We start from the raw sequence: 22,222 nt of genomic DNA, 5'->3' as shown, positions 1-22,222 counted from the left end.
TATGTAGTTATCCCTGGTCAGTAGAAGGAGGAGAGAATTAATGCATATATGCATATATTATATATACATTAATTAAATAATTATGTAAATCACATAAATTATATATAATTATATATAATAAATCCATGAAATAGACAGGAATACATACAAACAGTTAAAAATCCATAAACGTTTTTGTGCATATTTAAATGTAGGAATGCATTCTATTAGAGGCATTGATAAGCAGGCATTTAAGCACACCTTGCTTTGCTGTTTAAGCAGGTCTGCACCAGAATCCTGACTGTAAGTGACAGCTGTGAATGTCTTGAAAAGGACAGCTCAAATCTCAGGTCATGCACGAGCATGGAGAAGCTGATTTCCTCTTGGTTAATCCTTGATTGTTCAGTGTACAGTGGTCAGATGGAAGACAAAACGTAGTCCAAATGTACTGATTTGAGAAAACAGCTGCTCTGGGTACTAGGAAACGGAGAGAAAATGGAGAAACAGACACTCCCAGAACTCTGCTGTGAGCACTTGTCTCATGAAGGATGTATCATAACAAGCCCAAAACTAATGGAGGAAGAAATAGGCTCTCCAGCTGTGTATTCATCCTTGGCATAACTAATTCTGCCTTTAGACATGTTTTTGAAACACTCACACGTTTTACCAACAGGTAAGTAGGTAAGAGACCAAAATGCTGAATGGGAATGAAAAAAAAAGCCATGTCAAAACAACAACAATAAAAAAAAAAAGAAGAATTAAAAGTGTTCCAAAAGGTTAAAGATGTGGACTGAAAAAGTCTCAGCCAAAAGTATTTCTGAGGAATTTTTAAATTTATTTCTGTATTTCTTCTACTTGCCAAGAAAGCACGATCTTACTTCTCCAGCAAAATTGGTGTGCCCTTATCTTACTAGAGAAAGGGCCTCTCACCATGGCACAAAGCTGCTAGAGTTTCCCAGGACACAGGAACAAGATTTTCTCCACTTTTCCACTCCTCCACTGTAGCATTTTGCAGTCAATGCTTTGGGGTTTTGGCAGAACTCACGGGTTACCCTAGTGTAGGATACTGGCTTCTATATTGCCAAGATACCTCATGGTAATTTTGGTCGCCCAGATTTCAGCTCTGTTGGGGATGAAAAAAGAGGCTGAATTTCCCACCGTCAGTCCCACAGATTCCTTCTCTCCCATTGGAAATGTCTGGGACATTACTGAGAAAAACACTGCAGTCTTTTGTTCAGGGGTTGGCAAAGGCAATGCTCCCTGCATTCCTTGCAGGGGGCTTTTTCCATGACTTTTTCACTGCTGTACACAAGTGCATACGGATACTTAGGCACTCCGATGTAGGTCGCTCCAAAAGTAATGCCTGCTGTTGATTTCGATGGAAACTGCAGCTCTGCTGCCATCTGCTGGCACGACAACAAAACGTAATGGAGTATTTGTAGGAAGGTTCAGCCTCTGCTGCCGTACCACCAACAGTCACCTCTGATATCACGGGCATTCATCATTATCTGTCATCACAACACCTGAACGTACGGCCACTGACACAGATTGCTGACAAGGCCTACGATTAACCTGCAGCAATGAGGAAACCCATGAAGTCTACGTGGAAATGATAAAAGCTGACCAGGATAACTGCCAGCCAAGTTTCATGTTACAGATCGGTGCATCATTTCTGTATTTGGCAGGGTTGAGCAGTCGGCAGTTGGAAAACAAAGCACTGGATTTTGCAGTGTTAGTGAAAGAGTGAGATGTGAACAAATGAACCACTTGTCACGTTCTGCCTTCGTCTGCAGCGACATTAAACTCTGCAGAAATACATTTTTCCTGTGTTTGCCTGCATTTGTGAGGAACCGGGGCAGAAAGAGAGCAGCGTCGGGCAGAGGGGATGAAAGATGGAACCCTGCTTTCTCGGGCTCTCCTGCTCGCAGGAGGCCGCCACCGCAACCGCGAAGAACGTCTGCTTTATCCGAGACGCCGTCCCAGAGCGTTATGTGGAGACTTCCCACACTGCGGCACGTCCTCCGGCATCACCGCGAAGTGCGGACGCCTCGACCGCCGAGGTTCGCCGCTTCGGAGCCGTTCCCGCCAGAAGCGCAGCGACGGCCCGCGAGGCGCGGCGCGGTTCCGGCCGCTTCCCTCACTCACGGCTCCCCGAGGCGACGGAGCGGCCGCGCGGCTCTCGGCCGGGCGGCTCTCGCGAGAGCGGCCGACGCGGCGGGGACGTCGCCGGGGCTCGCCTGGAAAAAGCCTCGGGGGCGGAGCGGAGGCGGCGGGGCGCGAGGATCGCCCGGGCCGCTTTAACGAGGAGAAGCCGCGAGCCGCTCGGACGCGGGACCGCGCGGCGAGGGCGGCCGTCGGCGCCGCCGGGCGAGCGGTGAGTGCGCGGCTCCCGTTGACGGCCCGGCGGCCGCAGCTCCGGAGGCGCCGAGTGGCCGCGGCCGCGCCCGGCGGAAGGCTGACGCCGCAGCTGCGGAGCCCCGGGTGCTGCTGGGCTGATGTTCTTTTGTGTCCGTGAGATTGGCAGTGGGGCTGAGTGTTCCCTCAGCAGGTCTGTAGATGACACCGAGCTGTGGGCTGTGGTCAGCACACCGGAGGGATGGGGTGCCACCAAATGGACCTGGACGGGCTTGAGCACTCGGCCTGGGAGAGCCTCAGCAAATTCAAGTGCGAGGTCTTGCACCTGGGCTGAGGCAGCACCCATTAGCAGTACAGACTGGGGGATGAAAGGATTGAGCGCAGCCCTGCTGAAAAAGACCTGGGAGTGCTGGTGGATGGGAAGCTGGACATGAATCAGTCATGAAAGCCAACCGTGTGCTGGGCTGCACCCAAAGCAGTGTGGCCAGCAGGGTGAAGGAGGGGATCCTTCCTCTACTTTGCGCTGGTGAGACCTTACCTGGAGTCCTGTGTCCAGATGTGGAGTCCTCAGTACAGGAGAGACGTAGACCTGTTGGATTGTATTGAGTGGAGGGCCATAAGAATTATCCAAGGGGTGAAGCACCTCTCCTATGAGGACAGGCTGAAAGAGCTGGGGCTGCTCAGCCTGGAGAAGAGAAGGCTCTGAGGTGATTGTGGCATTTCAGTATCTCAGTGGGAGCTACAGGAACAAAGGTGATAGACTCTTTATCAGGCTCTGTTGTGATAGGACCAGGGGAAATGGTTTCAAGCTTAAAAAGGATGGATTTAGGTTAGATATTAGGAAAAAGTTTTTTACAGTGAAGGTGGTAAGGCAGTGGAACAGATGCCCAGAGATGTGGTGGATGCTGTGTCCCTAGAGACTTTCAAGGCAGTGTGCTGGATCAGACCCTGGGGAACCTGATGTAGATGTAAATGTCCCTGTTCATTGCAGAGGAGTTGGACTAGATGACTTCTAAAGGTCTGTTCCAACCCTAAGGATTCTATGATAAAAGACACTATACACACTCTCTTGGCTTTGATTTCTGTCTCTTGCCACTTACTCTTCCTTTCCTCCTGTCACTAATACAAACATCTCATTTGCTTTTCTCTATTTTGTTTCCATGTAATCTTCTAGTGTCTTCGGATGCCTTTCTTGCACTCAGTTTCTTTGTTTCCTACACAAAGGAAACCCACCCGTGACCCTTTCTTCCCCCCACTCCTCTAACTTCTTTCCAGGCATTCCATTCCTAAACTTATTGGTATTCTGAACTCTCCTCTGATTTCATCATGCAACAATCCATCCTTGACATCTCTCTAGAATTTCTCTCACTAAAGCCTTTGACTGCAGCTGAATCTCAGATCCACATCAGTATGCTTATCTTTTTCAAAATATCAGACACCTGCCTCACATTTAACCAGGCTTTTCTTACTGAATTCTTGCCCTTCCTCAGGGACTGTATCCTCTCTGAGCTTCTTTCATTATTCTCCATTTTTTTTTTTTTTTTAGTTTTGTTTTGGGGGGGGTGGGGTAGGAGCAAGACAACACCTTTAACTTCCTATGGGTTTTGGATAAATTTTTTGTCTCTATCCACACTGTCTGTGGATAACTTTGTCGGGAAACAAAGTCAGTTCCAAATTCTGAGACAGAGAAGCAGATTAAAACTTGGTTTTCTCTCTTTGGTGCTCTCTTCCAAACATTCAGCAATCCACTCTATTTAGCTGTGACTAGAGGAAAACTCATTTTCTCTTGGCCACCTGGCAGCTTTGTGTCCTGTTTGTTCAGTCCTTAGTCACTGAGGTTATGGCCTGTGACTAGAGTGATGCAGCAGTGTGACAACCAGAATAACAAATAGCCACAGAGTTGAATTAGGTAGAAACAAGTCAGTTTTGAAATGAGTGTCACAGTACCTTGAAGAACACCTACATGAAGATTTACTGTCATTAAAAACTAAGTATTTGACTCGGTTGTTCAGCATTTGTGTGCGTGCTGCATGGCCTGAATTCAGTGCTCTACAAAAGTTTCTGTTGTTTGGCATAAAAGAGGTCTGGATCCTGTACTTTGCTACCCTAGTATCTCTGGTTCTGCTGGTACATCTCTTGTGCCTGGAGCTGGCTCTCCATCTAACTGAGGCATCATCTTTAACACTTAAAAAAACAAGCTCAAGGAAAAAAGGTTTTGGTGATGTGACATGAAAATAGACAGCACAAATACAGACCAGCAGTAACAGAAGATATACGTGCTAGGTGTTGAATATAATTTGGAAACCAAGCCACAGATGAGAGGTCTTACTTGATTTGGTTTATTTTTGCTAATCAGAAAGTCAGTAGATGTAAACTAGAGATGCATCAGAGGGATATTCAGTCAGGTGATGCAACATGTATCTAATTGTTTTTTCATAATTACAATGATTAATAGATATTAGCATGATGATGACTCTCTTCCTAGCTTAAAATATGTTATCACTAAATTTGAAAATGGCACACTAATAAATAGGGCTTCTAAAGGAGATGTGTTGGTAAAACCTTGTTTTATCTACTTGTTTTTCACTGTAATATCAATATATTGAAACCATTTGCACAGGGCCAAGTAATTGTGAGGGAATAAAACAGCATATGAGGTTATAATTACTATGTTAGGTAAAACAGAGCATTATCAGTCTTCGTTCTTGTTGGTTTTTTTTCCTTCCAATTACTTGATAGTCCAGGAAACTTTTCACAGCTGAGCCATTGTGTTTTCTTCAGAAGTTAGAAAGAAGATTGGCAGATTGATGTCCGTATTCAGCCATGCAGCAAAGTACTGGAAGAACTGCCCTATTTCATCCTACTCTTCTGTGAGTTTCTATTATTTACCACATAAGAACAACTTCTTTGTAATGTCTCCCTTGTAGAAAAATGACATGTTTATCTTCATTGCCAGCCCTTGATTTCCAGTGCATGTTCAAAATAGTTAATGGGTAAAGGAATGCTGGCTGGTTTTATGCTAAGAAAAAAAGCCTCCACAAGTTCACAGTTAGTAAAGTACACTTTTTTTTTTTTTTTTTTTGCCAGATGGTCTGCTGGTTTCTCAAGTCTTCTTCTGTAACATGAGGGAACATTTTGTTGTTTGAATTGTTATAACTGCCTATTTTCTGTGTTCAAAGGAATAGATTCCCTTACATCTGGGGTATTTTTAACTGGATAATGTAACTCAGAATGATAATATATAAAAACAGACTTCTGTGTTGGTTGTTGGAAAGAAAGTTGCATGTTCATTAGAAATACTAGAAATGTAATAATCCCATTTAGTAGTTAGTTTTTCATCTGAATATTAAGTTCTGAGTAGAAAAGAAAATAGCACTAAGTTTAATTGCATGCTTTGAACAAGGTTTAATAACCTATACACTTTCTTAAATATCCCTCAGTAGTGTATGCTATTATTGTCCTTAGAACCTCTGGATGTCCTTGTTTTAATGGTTCAAAGCATGTGAAAAATCTTTATCTCGAAGAATATAACAACTGGGATTTTTTATTTGTACATGATAACACACTAAATTATATCACCTTTAATTAATTTGATTAATTATAATTTAATAATTTAATAATTTAACTATATATAAAAATATATAGCCTTAATTCACTGCTGCAGATCTCAGTACAAAGATTGCTGGGGCAATGCTTTCAGAGCCAAAACTTCAGCTAGACTGTTGTGTCTTTTGAAGGAATTATGCAGATCCTTCCTATTTGAGGGTCTAGCTTTTGGCTGTCACCTTATGAAGTCACTGCTTTCCATGGACTTCCTGGCATTCACCTTAATCAAGAGTTGGTGAGGGATAAAAGCCCCTGGCTGATCTCATATCTGCACTTCTTGCACAACCATTGTAGTAAGTATCATCCTTAATCTAACATTGTGAAATGGTTTAATTTATAATGATTAAAAAGGTGCAAAAACACGTCAACCTTCACATACCTTTGGAAGATCATAGAATCATATAATGGCTTAGATTGGAAAGGACCTTACAGGCCCCCCCAGCCCCAACCCCTGCCATGTGCAGGGCTGCCCCCCACCAGCTCAGCTGCCCAGGGCCCCATCCAGCCTGGCCTCGAGCGCCTCCAGGGATGGGGCACCACAGCTTCTCTGGGCAGCTGTGCCAGCGCCTCACCAACCTCTGGGTACAGCATTTCCTCCTAACATCTAACTTAAATTGCCCCCTTTTTAATTTAAAATCATTTCCCCCTGTCCTATTACTAGCAGACTGTGTAAAAACTTGTAAGCTCCCTTCAAGTACTGGGAGGCTGCAATAAGGCCTGCCCAGAGCCTTCTCTTCTCCAAACTACACAAGCCCAGCTCCCTCAGCCTTTCTTCACAGGAAATGTTCTCCAGTCCTCTCATCATCTCCAAGGCCACCTCTGGACCTGCTTCAGCAGCTCCACATCCTTACTGTACTGGGATGCAGTACTCCAGATGGGGCCTCACAAGGACAGAGTAGAGGGGAGCAATAGCTCAGGTTGGGTAAAACCCAGCATCCTGGCCGAGAAGCAAGGATGTGTAAGCAGTGTGCTTACATGTATTTCTGAAGCTGTAGTTTGATTTTTATGGTGTATATATGTATGGGAAGAATGGCCTGAACCTCTGATTGATCACCTGAGGCGAGCAATGAGTCAGCCCTGGGAGCACAGGTGAAGGCAATTCAGCTGTGCTGCTGGAAGGAGTGGAGCCTGGCTGCACCTCTCCTGGTCCCATTTAAGAGCTGACTACCAGTGGGGAAGGATCTTTTTCTGGAGATCCCTTCTTTGGAGTTTTACAGCAAGCCCAGGTAAGCGTAAGCACTCTATCTGTTCTTTCTTTGGTGTATGTAATAATCTGCTTAGCCAAACTCTCTTGTGTTTCGTAATTATAATGTCTGTGTATTCATTGATTATACAGTATAACTAAGGTTTTCTAGCATGTGTTCACTGCAGTTGGGAATTATCTAGGGCAAACACGAAAACCTGGCAAACTGTAGTATTGTGGAGTAAAGAGAAATCCTGCAGTAGAACAACTTGCAAGCAGAGGCATCTAAGCAGAGAACTAATTGCTTAATAGTATATTTTATCATTTGTTTTCTTGAAAGCAAGAAGGCAAAGTGGAAGTGAAGAAGTAAGAATGGACATCATGAAAACATCAGCAAGAATTTCTGTTCTAAAAGTAAGCTAGAGAAGGAGTCTGTAAATACTTACAATTCCACATTAATCATAAATTATTTTTCTTGAGTTCCTATATTCAAGTTTGTTTAAATAAGAGGTTGACATAATCTCTGTTTATGCTTGTGTGTGCATAGCAGTATATTTGGAGATGCTCAGGTTAATGGTGGGCCAGTAACTCAGTCACTCTGTTATAGCAAGAAAGGGATGTTTTAAATTCTTTATTTATTAAATATTTAATTATAATATATAATATATATATTAATATTTTATTTAAAAATTTAAATAAAATTTAAATATTATAGAAATAGTTGCTAGTCAAAAATGGATTTTTTTGGTTCCCAGTCCTTACCAATACATTTCTCTGGTCTTGAGTCCACAGATGGGTCGCTCATTACAAGATGAAGAAAATCCAGCAGAACTGTGTGGAGCACTGAAGGCGTAGCAAAATAATGGATCGTCAGTACCAGATGATGTATGTATTTCTTAAAATTCCCATGTTTTTATGTAGCAATATAGATGGCTCTACTTATCTTGTCCTTAGTGCACTTCAAATACTTTGATTCCAGCCTGTTCTGACTTCCTTGTCAGTACCAACTGGGGTACAAATCATCTCACTTGACATCAAACCTGTAACCGTTAGGTGTGAAGTTAAGCTGGCTGAAGATCAGATTTGGCTGCTATGGACGTTCTAAGTGCATCTACAGAGGAAGCTTAATCTTTCCCATCCCAGATGGCTGTCTTGAAAAGGTATGGATTGCTATCCTTAATCACTCCTTTCTCTTTGCTGAATATGTAGGGAATCTAAATATTGATTTAAGATGATATGTCTAATTTTTGGATGGCTGATTCTAGAGAACAGAAATTCTATTTTAAGGAGGCACACAAATCCTTCCATGCAGTACTGTTCTCATAGATAGAGTGTAGTTCTTGTAGGCCTGGGATGTAGGTACTTACGTATTTTGAGGAAGATAACAATTTAACTGCTCTGTTCTGTACTCTTGGTGTATTTGGTGCTGGGGGAGAACTGGTCCATTAGGATCCTGGTATGAAAGGCACTCAGAGTCTGTAAGGTACCATTTGACCTGCTGTTTATTAGATTGAATGCTAAAAGGACAGAATAATAAATAACTGATGTCCCTTTAGATGCTAAGAACCCCAAGTTATGCAGCACCGAAGAAGCATCTGATCCCTGCACAACACTATGCAGACCCCTTATTTGAAGGGGTACTCCCATTTGGATAATTTCCCAACATGCCAGCTTTTTGCTGTACTTCTAGACAAAGTCAGGATAACCCAAGTGGCATAATCACTGGTACTAAATGGGAGCTGGAGTTTTTGTGAAGGAAACTTAAACTTGATTGCAGTACTGAATCAACAGGTGAGAATGATGCCTAGAGCAGAGATCCACGGCAGTTCTAGCTGTTCGGTTATGTTCACTTGTAGCCTTTAATGTCAGGAAAGGAGTTGAGCACTGAGCTGTGTATGCTCTGTTTTGCTGAGAGTTGCAGTGTGACTTATTGAGTCAAACTGCCATCTCTTCCTGGAAGGCAGGTTCCATTTAAGACACTTTTGTGGCTCACACACTCCAGATTATGCAGACGCACATTTAAAGGTTGTGAATGACTGGCTCTGGGTCTTTTGAAATGCTCCTTTCCTACCTATCTACTTCAACAAGTAAATAGTTTTGTGTCAAGTTAAAGATCAGAGGGCATTATTCTACCTGATCGTATTTGTGGCGTGGAGACAATCACTGTGGCAGATTTCCTGCTCTGAAGAGTACTGCTATGGCATTTAGCTAAGAAACAGAAATTCTGTTGGAAAGACAGACCTCTTCTGTTACTGAGGCTTACTGTGTGGAAGTGCTTTTTTTTGGGAGAGCAGTTTGAAGGAAATCGTCCTGAGAGCTTGTGACAATTCTAACTGAAGACAGAGCTGTTTAGATCTGTTTCCAACCACCACAGAGCCAACATGAAAGCTGCCCCAACTCCTCTGTAGAGGTCTTATGTGACTGATGATGGGGCAAGGCCAGGGCCTCCTTCTGTTACCTATCCCCCTGTCAAGGAAGAAGCATTGCTGCACTTGTGTTTTCCAGAAGAGGTGACAGACCTTGGCAGCGTGACGTCTGTGATGCTAGCAAGGAAGTCAGGCTGGTCCTATGTAAAAGTGAGAAAAATCATCTGGATAGAAAATCATCTGGTAAATATTGCCTTCATAACCTGGGGTTCCCTTATTGCATCCATGTGCAGAGGGACTGGGCTTTTTCTTGGTGATGGACTGACAGATTAATGAAGAAGATTCAGTATGGATCAGATAGATAGAATTGGAGCTGAAGGTCTCAGCAGCAGTATGAGATGCCTAAGCAATGTCATCCTATGAACTCAGAAAGCTCAGGGTGCATTACAGCCATACATGAATTCATGGAGTTCAGTAGAAGACTCACGGTAGGGGTTGCATGGTCAAGGCATCTGGCTTTTGGTCTGAAATATGCTGCATTTAACACACGACTCAACCTGATGGTGTGGGGCCAGAGCAATGGAAATCTGTGCCCTAATTAAGTCAAATTATGGGCCTTGCAGACAAGTTTAATGTCAATAGAAAGATCAGAATTTCCCTTCTCCTATTAGAAGCTTTTAGTAGAAAAGAAAATAAAGCTTGAAATCATACTTTTTTAAAAATTATTATTATTTGGAAGAGAATATCAGTGTACAGTGTGGTAAATGCAGCTGAATGAAAGGATTTTCATTTGTAATTGGCTTGAAGCTAATTTCTTTTCTATTAGGATCTCCTCTACCAAGATTTAATAGCAATCAGAGGGCTAAGGAGGCTTCCCATGCTCTTCAGTTGCAGTAGCATGCGCAGTGTCAATTAACTGGTCTGTAGGTGAAGTCTGTGCCCTTTATCTCAAACCCTGGGCACTGCCTGCCTTTTAACTACATTTCTGGCTTTTCATCTGATGTTCCTACCCTTGTTTACAGATTCTTGATTTTACCTTGGTAATCCAGTTTGGCTTGAAACTTTATTCTGGACTATGAGCTTTGATTTCTTCCTAGGTTAACAAGAAAGCAGGCATAGTTTTAGGTTTGCTCAAAGAAAGCTTAGCAGTGATTATGTGGGGACGTTTTAGAAGTCAAAGGTCTAGTTTCATTTGATTCTGTTTTCTGTATTGTTTACCATCTCTATCTTAATGTTTGGTGGCATAGCTGACTTCATCTCCCCAGCGTCACCGATTCATTCCTAAGTTTGTTGCTTGGATGAATCTCAGCTGTATTCACTCCTCTCTGTGCCTTATTCTCAGATTTCGTCGTTTCCTCTTTTTTTTTTTTTTTTTTTTCCAGGCATTTATTGAAGTGCAAACTTTTCCATGTAGTCCTCTTTTTCCTTTGGTGTCCAGACAGTACTACCTCCTCTTCATCCTGAGCTGATGAGATTTATTGCCACCCTGCTTCAGTCTGATCAGGGAGTCAAGAACTGTCTTCCTGCTTATGGAATTGTTAAAACTTTCCCAACCGTGCTTTTTAAGAGTTTCCAGTCTCTTGAGTTTACTGTGGCAAGATCAAGGTTCTCAGAATTCTTGTATGCCTATTCATTATGAGTAAAAACAATGTTTTTCATCTGTCAACTGAAGACATGCTCAGAGTCCTAAGTAAACATGCTACAACAAACAGCAAGAAGGCTAAGCCTTTAAAATCCCCTTTATTTGCTGTGATTTGTGACTGTTGTCTTTCATTTTTTTGAGTTTTGTAGGACTTGTATCTAACCCGCTTACCCTGTGGCATTCATTCAGATGTTGTACAGGTCAGAGCTGAAGTCTGCATTTGTGCGTTTGAGATTTGCTGTAGTTGGAGTCTGGCTTTAATGTATTGATTCACTGGATGAAGGACTGATTCAGCCTTGATGTGACTGTTAAACTGCAGTAGATAGAGACCTTGACCACAGCTTGCCCAGCCTTGAACTTGGCCGTCATGATCACTTGGCACTCCTCCTGGAAAGCTGCTGAGTATAAACTTAGCCTGAGAAGATGAATCTGTTAAATTATGTAACTTCTAACAGATGGACTTGCTTGAACACAGAAGTCTCTGTTATTGTATGGAAAATGCCTTTAGAATTGAGGAAGAATGTATGAAAAGGAAAAATATGCAAAATTTGCATTTTCTTTGGCTATGGGATACTCAGAGCAACTTAACAGTTAAGGTTGGCATGTAAGTAATGTGAGATAAGATGAAGCTTCTTTTTGAATCTGAAGTTTTCAAAACTTCAGAGATGACGTAGATGCTATTGCAAAATAGCATAGTGGTTACAAGTGACGTGCTTTTGTACCCATATAACAAGCAGAAAAGATTGTGTATTATTTAGAATAATTTAGAATAATTCAAATAGAATTAGAAAAAATCCTTTATGTAAGCAAGAATGAATTTGGTATTCTAAGCACTATCATTCATGGAAACTTGTCAGTGCTCATGTATCATAGATATCTACTGGGATACTTACAAATACATGCACTTAGGTACAAGACCTAATATTTGCAAACTAATGAAGATCATTTAGTTCAGACACTGAAACTAGCTAAAAAGAATAACCTTAATAAAATAAAATAACCCCACAATTATCAACTGCTAGGATTCTGATAGGCTTTTGTAACAAGTCTTTGTCTCGGATACTAAAAATACCTTTGGAAAAGACAGATGGGGAGCTTTCTGACTGGTTTTGTGAGAACAGTCAAAATGTGCTCTGAAAAGGAATTTCCTCCTGTATGACCTGATGCACTGATGTGTGTCCAAGCTGCAGCTCATTTCACAAGTGTTGCTGAGCTTGTTAATGGTGCGTTGAGAGAGCTTTTCCTTATCTGAAGCTGCTCATTAATGACACAGAGGATCTACATAACCTTAATTGGTTTCAAATACCTATATGCTGAACTCAATTACGTAAATTTGATTTCTCTTCATTCTTTGGAGATAATTTGATAGGAATATCTTCATCTTAGCTAAAATGATCCCATTTGCTCCTGCTAGTATAGGTATTGCTGTCCACATTTCTTAAATAATCACAGATTTCTGTAAATTGCATAGTTAGTCAGGATAAGACAGCTGTTAAGTTCCCCAGACTGGCTCATATTGCATTGTATACATTACTGTTTTTGAAACATTGCATATACCTCTGCTGACAGCACTTTCATATCTTCAAGATTAACCTTCCATTGAGTACAGTGATACTATGGTTTTCTTACTGCTTTACCCCAGCCTATGCACATCTGATTGCTGTTGTGGGTTCTTCCTTGTATAGGTTTGATTTCACACATCTTGACAGTATTGACCTGTATTAAATTGTATAAAACCTTTTGCTTGGAGAGTAATAAATGACTTTACCCCGGAAAGAACAGAAATATTCCTTCCCTCCTTCCTTCCTCCCTCACTTACTGCTTTGGCTTATTGTTGGAAATGCAAAACTCCTAGAGATCTCATTTCAAGTGTTTCAAATATTCTCTACAATACTTGTCATTAATTTCTGTTATTGCTTTTTTGCCCACATTCTATTTATTATATGGAGCTGGCCTCAGTATGAACCTTGAGAGGTTACCATCCAGGAGCATTAAAGAGATTTAAATCCCTTAATGTTCAATGCATTAAAAACTATTTTATGATATGGCAATTAAAAATGACATGCTGTGGAAAGTAAGAGGATCCCACAGAGTATGTTACAGGTATGGATCATCAGAAAATGAGCAGTATGTTCAACTTCTCCCCTTGGCCTCTTCTTATCTCATAAAAACTGTAACTTTCAAAACATAAAGGAAGCAGTACAGATCTCTACTGGGTTGAAGGATGATGTTTTGTTGCAGAATGGAAAGTTGCAAGTTATTAGAAAAAAATGACCATTGAAAGTGGTCAATTTATGGTGCAGGAAATCTAATTTCTTGGAGCTGTGTGTGCATGTATGTTCTCACTTCATCACTGTTTCCAGATGATGGGGCTACAGACTCAGGCAGTAACCATCATCAGTCATCATTAGTCTCAAAGTTCAGATCTTCTTTCTGACTTTTTAGAGATCATTTGATGTTTGTAGCAATGGTCATGGCATTCTTTGTTTGGCTGCAGCTCTGACTAAATGGAATAGAATGATGAAGGAAAACACAGAAGCTGATATTCCCTGGACAAACCTGCATGCCAAATGTACCTTTCGCAGAAAAAGATGTAATGTTTTAGAGCTCAGGAGAGCTGTAGCCACACGCTGCAGGCATATTTGATGAGCTTGCATTCCCCTTCTGTTGAATCAAAAATCTGGGCTAAGCAGGGACTTTGTAGGGAAAAGAAGATAGAACGTGTTCCTTTCCAGGCTCGCTAGGGAAATGTCAGGTCTTTCTAAAGGCACCATTCAGCCACCGGCCTTTTTTGCCAAAAAGATAACAAGACAGCCAGCACTGCAGAACTGAGTGTTCTCCATGTATTTACTCATAGCCTGAAATAGACTATGGCAGTTGTCTTTAAGATCATCAATATACAGTTAAGAAGTGAGCAGCTGACAAAGGTAAGGGCATACCAATGAGTCTTTCCATTATGAAAGATTTTCATGTAGACCTTAACTCTAAGTATTAAAGATTGATCACAGTCACAAATCCCATCTTTCATCCCAAACCTATTAAGCTATTGCAAATTGACCTTATCTGAGCCCTGTTCTTTTTTCTTTTTTTAACTTAACTGCTTATTATGTATTCATTTTATGTATCTCTTATTTTTGCCTTGCCTCGAGCTGGAAGTCACTTTAAGAAAGCCATCTAAAAAACTCTCTATATCTCTATTTAGTATGTAAGTAAATCTTGGTGTGAATTGCAGGGTATGCGTATCTTTGGTTCATCTCCTGTACTGCATAATGTGGCAGTATGGCTTTACTCTTTCCAAGACAGTATGCCTTCTCAGAAAGCACTTCACTGACAGCTGAAGCTGTTCCTGTTTTTTTTTTTTTTTTTTAAATGTAAGGGGGATAAGAAATGCCATGTGGCAGCAGCAGCTGTGCTGGCTGCATCTCCTCTGTTGTCTGGGGGAACATCTGATAAGGTGCCCATCTTGCACCTTATCTGTGGCTCCAGTGGAATGTGTAGCAAGGCAGAAGCAAAAGACTTGACCTTTGCAGCTGTGAAGAAAACCTACAAAATAAGACAGTTACTCACAGCTTGAGATAAAAGTGACAGATGTGAATGATGAAGAAGTCCGTGTGATATCTAACCTTCTTCCTCATCTTCCTCAAAGCAGAGATTCACTGTCAGACAGGCTGCTTCAGACATTGATCTCGTATTATCACACATCTGGAGCAATGACAGCCTTTGCTTCCTGCTTACAGGGAGACCTCTAGGGTAAATGCACACACAAGTGTACAAGGAGAGTTAGCAGTTGTCACTCTTCCCAAATGCACTGTGACATGGGATGTGTTCAAGGTAACAGACTTGCTGGAGGGGCAGATTTCCTTGCAGCTTTATAGGAAACCTGAGAGCTCAGTGCAGAACTCTGTGATAAAACACCTTTAGTAAAATCTATTTAAGAGGTGAATCCTCCTGGTTTCCATGAAGTTTGGGACTCCCTAATAATGAAATTAAAATTTGCACGATTGGAAATTATATGTTTGGTTCTTTTGATCCCACTGGACTTTAGTTTTAATATTTACCTTCCTGCCTATTGGGGTACTTGAGTAATTTTAATCTGCCACAATATTATGCAGCTCCTCTCTTTAACAGAGTGGTGTAGGCTGTTACCAACTTGGCTGAGGGAGCTGGCATTGTTCAATCTGCTGGAGAGGAAGCTCAGGAGAGACGTTATAGCTCTCTCTACCTACCTGAAGGGAAGTTGTAGCCAGCTGGTCTCGGCCTCTTCTCCCATGTAACTAGTGACACGACTGGAGGAAATGGCCTCGAGTTGCACCAGGGGAGCTTCAGGTTGGACATTAGGAAATAGTACTTCTCTGAAAGAGTGGGCAGGCACTGGAATGGGCTGCCCGGGGAGGTGGTGGAGTCACCGACCCAGGAGGCATTCAAGGAACTTTCAGATGTTGTGTTGAGGGACGTGGTTTATTGAGAAATATTGGTGATGATCTTGCAGGTCTTTTCCGCCCTCAGTGATTCTATGATAGCAGGAGAAATAGTTATTGCATATCCTTTTTTTTCTATTCTACGTCACTTTGTATTTGGGCTGCTGCTTGGGATCTGCTCAGGATCACAGATTATCTTAAGTACTTTTGACCTATAAAGATGAAAATAAGAATGAAGATGGGGTGGATTTTAATATTAGCTTTTGGGTGAATACCAATTAAGGTCAACTAACCCTAACCCTAATTAAGGTCATTAATGAAGATAGACAATGTTGGTCCTGATGTTGTCCCCTGGCACACTTGTTGTGGTTTCAAGATTTTTGCTATTGATATTCCACATCATAACATCAGGTAATGCACGGGGAGTTAAAGAGTTAAGGCTTCAGTTCCATGGATTGTTGATAGTTCCAGGTACATTTCACAGAAGAGAAAGAATGAACTGTATCTCCCAGAATACCTCACTGTTCCATTTCCATTTTGTGTTTAAAGGAAAAGAGAAAACTGGGAGTCATGAGACTTCTTTTTCTGCTTGGCTCTGCAGTGTATGCTCCCTAGCTGTCTCACCTTCAACATTAGAGTAAGGCCTGTCTCTTGTTTATTTAATGTATCAGCTACAATTCCAATTGTATTGTGTTCTATTGCATTCTCTGACACTGTGCTCTAATGCTTAGTGAATTAATTTTCTCCCTTAGCTCGTTGCTGCTGTTTTGTTTTTAGACCCATCACAGGGTCCCCCTGTGCCATTTAGTCAGGGAACCAGGTTGAACCAGGCCAGCACTGTGACAGTGCTGTATCTGAATAACTGGGTAAAAGGCACGAGGTGCACTGAGTAGGACTTCTGCTCCACCATACGTTTTTGTTGAGTTTGTAATATAGAGCTGGTTGTATTGAAGTGGAGCTTAATTGTAACTTTCCTAAAATCAGAACGCTGTAATGTTGTAATTCCAAAGATGTTCACTAGATGTTTCCCATTTACAAGTATTTATAGCTGACCTACTGTTACTGATTCCTCACTAATGTTGTATTTACTTTTATTCTTTGAGAGATATAACTGTGAGGTGAGAAGATGAAAAATTCATTGCACTCTGCGGAGAAGAAAGACAGTTTTCTTTGTATGAATGGCAGAACAGCCCCATGGCAAGACTTGTAGGGTGAGTTAATACCTTTTTCTGGAGTAACTGAAGAACCATAGAGAAGACATGAAAGCTGCTTGCAGTTCTGAAATGGGGGATGTATGGCAGAATAATTAGTATTGACCTCCAAAGGTACATCCAGACTGAGAACAGTTGTAATGACTGCAACTGCACAATATTGCTCAGTTAAGGAAAAATTAAATGTAACGCAGTGGAGAACAGGAGAAAGAAATGAAAATTTTAGTGTTCAGATCACATACACGGAGCCAAAAATTTCTATATATCATGTGTGAGATGCCTCTGCTAAGTGAAAAAGCATCATTGATTTTTACCCCTACAGACTAAAGCACCATGGATTTCTACCAAACGCTGTGAGTATGCTTGCTTCATCACATTTTTTCCACTCTCTGTCAAGACTAGTGGGGTAAGAATCCTCCACGAGGGAAACACTGGGGCAAAAGTACTAAGAGAATCTGCTGGGAAAAGGTGAAAAGGATTTGGGGGGTGTTGTCTGTAAGAGTGGATGTGATGATGCCCCAAATTGCAGGTGTATTTTGGATGTTGGCAGCAGTATTTTCTTTGCATAACTCTGCTTCATGGTGTGAGTGGTGAGAGGCAGTCAGAAAGCTCACCTGGCTGTCTGCTCAACAGGGATCACACTGAACCTCTATTTCAGTAGCAAAAAAATGGTGAATATATGATGTCTGACTGTCTGCTAGCAGTCAGTTTGGGTATGCAATTTCTGTGGGAAGAATGATGGAACTGAGCAGACAGCTGGCCTTCTAGTTGTCCCTGAAAAGCAGCTTATGCTACCATGGCTTGGAATCACAGAATCATGGAATCATAGAATGGCCTGGGTTGGAAGGGGCCTCAAGGATCATGAAGCTCCAACCCTCATGCCACAGGCAGGGCCACCATCCTCCAAATTTAGTACTCGACCAGGCTGCCCAGGGCCCCATCCAGCCTGGCCTTGAACACCTCCAGGGATGGGGCATCCACAACCTGGAAGATCTTCCTGGAAGATCTGGGCATTCACGTAGGGACTACCTGAGTTCAGTAACTCCTCTGCTACCCATAGAAGTACATGGAAATTGTGAGTAAATGATACTACAGCACATCAACCAATATTAGTACTGCTGCTAATGCTGATGGAGGTAAATGAATAGATGTAAGAAAAAATGGGAAGTTAGAAGACACAAAGTTCTCCTGAAACATTTGCTGAGAGTTTTACTCACGTAAGTGTTTCCATGTGTTAAAGTGGGACTGTTCATGTACATGAATACATCTTTGAAGGACTCACTCTTTAGCAACGTCATCTTTTTCACTTTAGAAGATTTTAATGTGACTGTTGTACTTTCTTGAAAAGACAAATAGATATTTTACTGTAGTATTCTTTTCTTCTACATCTTTTTAGTTGTTTTACATAAACTGCTTTACATATGTGATTTTTTGAGACCTTTTATGCTTCTCTTACTGTATGATTGTCAATTTCTATAATGACTTGTTAATTTGTAATACATTCTATTGGTTATATTGCAATGAGTCACAAATATGTCTCATGCTCAGTTTCCTCTCATTCCCTTTGATCACTCTGTACGACTGATTTCTCAGTACTGGTGTGCTGTCTTTAATGTTTTTTGTCTTTTCCTTTTGCAGAAATTGCTGACCTTCACACAGTCACCATTCATCCATACTCTGTTCTCATCAAAGTTAGTATAACCACAAGCTTTAGGCTTCTTTTTAGCTTTACTCTTTCTCATCTATCGTAGATGAGCTGCATTTAAGCTACAGCCAACAGTACCTCCTTGCAGGTCCACGCACTGGAGATAACGGAGGTCCTTGCTGTGAAGAAAGGGGAATAGAGATGCAAGGGAATGATGAAGCTGAAAAGAAGTACAATAAGAGAGTTTGGCAAACCTTTTTCACAGGACAATGATTAATCAGTTTGCTCTCTTCTATTTATGAATCATCTGGAAGTGGGCTTTGCCACAGTGTATGCTCGATCTGTGAGTTGCTTTTGAGTTAATTACTATGACTATCAGCCTTTCTATTAATTTGTAATGTGTAATAATCCAAATCACCTGTGTGATGTCTTTTCCTTGGTTCAGAGATTCATTAATCCCACAAATGGCTTTCACTATAAATGTGAGTACATTGATGTAACTTTCTGTTCAGAAATCTATGTTCAAAGAATAGAAGTAGTCCTATCTTATTTTTTTTTCTGCTTACAAACTGCCATAGAGTGAGCTTTCAAATTTACATGAAAAGAACATGAACAATGTGTTGAAGGAGAATTTACAGACATACAGATATCATTGTGCAATATTTGCCCACGTTTAAAGTGTTTGTATAAGTATCAAACATGAGGAGGAATCAGAAACTCATTAACAGAATTTCATGTACAGTTAATGTAAACACTATCTACTGAAGTCTCCAATTAGGAAAGCATAACATGGTTGATGTATGTGACTGAGCTTTATCCCAGTGTTAAACGTGCTGTGATTAAGTAATGGATGGCTTTTGGGAAATGAATTGATGATCTCAGGCTTGTTCCTGCTGGACAGTTATCACTGTCATACAAATGAAATTGTTATCCTATTGCTTTACGAGCTAAGGAGAAAGATAATGAACAGAATAGATAAGCAGCAGAACTATTCCTTGTCCTTAAAACATTTAAGTGGCATTTAATCATCTGGATGATATGGTAGTAACTTATATTGCCACTGGCCTCGCTGAAATCTTTGTGGCAGAAAATATAACTTCCAAGGTCTCTAAATCTTTCTTATCAGTGACATCTCAGATGTAAATGTTCACGCAGGTTCCTACATCAGGTTGCTTTCTACTGTCAGAATTTTACACAGAAAGTTTTCTCAAAGCTTTACTACTTACTGGGAAATGAGTCCTCACGTGGAAGGAACCCAACCCTTGAAAACCAAAATGTTGATTAAAATAAAGCAAAATAACAATATGCAGTAATGCAACATTAATTAAATAACTTTTCTCGTGGAAAAAGTTCATAAGGTATTTTTCATCAGCTCACAAATGTTCAAGAGCAGTCCATTCTGTTAAAAAGAGCTCAGATACTTCCAGTACTTAAAGCTGAAGATACATGTTATGAAGTATGAAATGTCAGGAGATGCCTTAAGGTACCGTCTACTCCATCAGTGCCTAGAAAGACAGGATCAACCACAGATGTATATCATTCTTTACCACTGTCTAACTTGTTATTGAAGCTCTCAGATGACGTAGATCCTGTTTGTTGAACCAACAGTACATCTCATTGTTTAATTAGCTCTGTTTATTCTTCCTCATGTCTGCTAGGATTCTTCTGTACTTCAGTTTAAGCCGTGTTTTGTCTTACTGTCAATGGATTTATGTAATCCATACGTAATATGTATGTATGATGCCATGGGCTTCTCCTGCCCTATTCCCTACAAGGCTTTCTCCTCTCTATTGTGTAAGCCAGTTGTGAAGATTCTCTTTAAATCCTAATGATTAATATTTTTTTTTTCATCTTTATTATTTAGTCGGTCTTCAGGGAATTGAGAAAATGACAACATGGCATAGAACTGTGGCTTAAACTCTCTTCTAACAGCTGTCACTAAACCAGCCATCTGTACAGTATCTGTAAGGATTCCTAAATATTCGTTTTTCTCTGTTTTTTGTTTTAGAAAAGATGATGGCTGTACCACGAGACACAAAGGACCCGAGAAAAGATGAAACAAAGGTCACTCATCTCTGGGCCCTGAAACAGTGCAAGGCAAAAAACTCTTACCATCCCAAAGGCCCGTTGTTGTGCACACCACTGATGAATCATCAAATATCCAGTGTGGAACCCTGCAGATACCAGTAAGGTGTGCCAATTAACAGAGTAATGATGTAGATTGCTCTTACTCATAATAGGCCATTAATTTTCTGGTAACTCATAATACAAATAAGACGGTAGCTATCCAAGCATCCCAGTCACCTCAATTTCATGTAGTAGTTTCCCTCCAATGATTTTCTTCCCAGTGGGAAACTGTCCTCATGGATTATTATAAAACCATTTTTCTTGTCTTTCATATCCCCTCTGCTTCCACTCATTTGTACAGTCTTTTTCCCAGATACTTCTACTGAGAATGTCAGTAGGAAAAATACAACAACAATAAAGCCAGTGAGAGAAAGGCTGAATAATAAAACTAGGAGATTTGAAGTTGGACAAAGGGTTGCTTTCTTCAGTTCCTCTTAAAAAAAAAAAAAAAGAAAGAAAGAAATATATAAAGCATTAGTGACAGGGTACCACTTTGCCACTTAATGCTTCCTCAAAAACATGCTATTGTTGCTAAGAATCGTATCGCCCCTGTGGGTTTTGGATCAGCTGTATCCTTGAGAAGTCTCCTAAAGTCTCTCTGCTCTGAAGCAGACACTCATGCCAAGAATAGGAGTGCTAGAGATGGAATACCACACGTGCTTCAGAGTTTACACACTGCGTGGTGCTACAGGCAAAGAGGCATAAAGGAGGAAATATGCAGAGCAAATGTGGAAGTTTCATGTGAGATTATCTTCTCTTTTACCAGACCACCACTAGATTAATGCTGATGTCTTTTGCTGACAGGTTTACAAATTATCTCATTAGTTCCTGTGAGTGTACATTCTTCCACTCAGTGAACAAATAAGCAAAGACAAAAGCAAAACCAAAAATCACAGCAGGCTGGAATTCCTACACTAAGTACAGGTCAGGCAACACAGCTATATGATAAAAGGAATTCACACAACAAATCTGAACCAAATTAAACCAAAAACATCTTGGTGAAGGCTTTTAGTTAGAGGTATCTGGTTCAGCTTGTTATTGGAGTAATATATTGATCAGCATTATTGTCACATTTTCCTGGACCCCATAGGCATTCTGCATTGCCACTAATTGCTACTGAAATATTTCCTATTTTTCTGTAATTTTCTATGTTTCTCTAATTTTCTTTCAGAATTATGTTCCTACTAAAAAATCCAGCTTTATACAAGCACTGTTGTTAAGTACTATATATTAAAAATATAGGTACATAATATATTTAAAATTTAAGACAAAGGGTATAATTATACCCTTTTTCAAAGTGATAAAATAAACCCTTTTCATTTATAGCAATATTTGAATACTGTCTATTTATTGACTACTTACAAATCATCTTATTTCTAGATGAGCAAAACTATTTTTGGAACGTGATGTTGCATGTGTCCTTTTTAAAAGCTAGAAACTATACAATGCTTCATAAAGTCTTACAGGTCTTACAGTCCATGCTTGCAGTATTTAGTTTTGAGGCATGTGGCTTTTAAAGCTCATCTCCTTAATGCCATTTGTGTGCCAAGTTTACAGCTTGGCTTCCAGACTGGGATTCTCTTCTTTGTTCTAACAACTGTGAATGCCTAAAGCCCTAGCAAAGTGACTGAAGAATTTGTTTCCAATAGCTGCTCATATGGAAATTAGTGAGCTACTTTGACACTTGTGA

At 40.7% G+C, this 22,222-nt stretch overlaps 1 long non-coding RNA gene across 10 annotated transcripts; it reads left to right on the top strand.

Annotated features, from left to right (window-relative positions):
- The first annotated feature begins 1,420 nt into the window (after positions 1–1,420).
- Positions 1,421–21,731, top strand: LOC149912215 (uncharacterized). 10 transcript variants are annotated; one of them, XR_016461771.1, is made up of 10 exons: positions 1,421–5,204; positions 6,072–6,233; positions 7,464–7,537; positions 7,909–8,008; positions 8,103–8,283; positions 16,655–16,760; positions 17,083–17,113; positions 18,399–18,451; positions 18,554–18,748; positions 20,414–21,731. It is a non-coding gene; the product is annotated as an uncharacterized LOC149912215 (long non-coding RNA). The 10 variants fall into 10 exon arrangements; XR_016461773.1 differs by having other exon boundaries at positions 1,425–5,204; positions 6,072–7,166; positions 7,916–8,008; XR_016461768.1 differs by having other exon boundaries at positions 1,425–5,204; positions 6,072–7,166; positions 8,078–8,283.
- The last annotated feature ends 491 nt before the right edge of the window (positions 21,732–22,222 follow it).

This window comes from Phasianus colchicus, chromosome Z (genome assembly GCF_987193195.1).
Source record: "Phasianus colchicus chromosome Z, bPhaCol1.hap1.1, whole genome shotgun sequence".
In the NCBI taxonomy this organism is placed as follows: Eukaryota; Metazoa; Chordata; class Aves; order Galliformes; family Phasianidae; genus Phasianus; species Phasianus colchicus.
The sequence above is the reverse complement of the archived record's forward strand: the minus strand, read 5'-3'. Positions and strand labels throughout refer to the sequence as shown.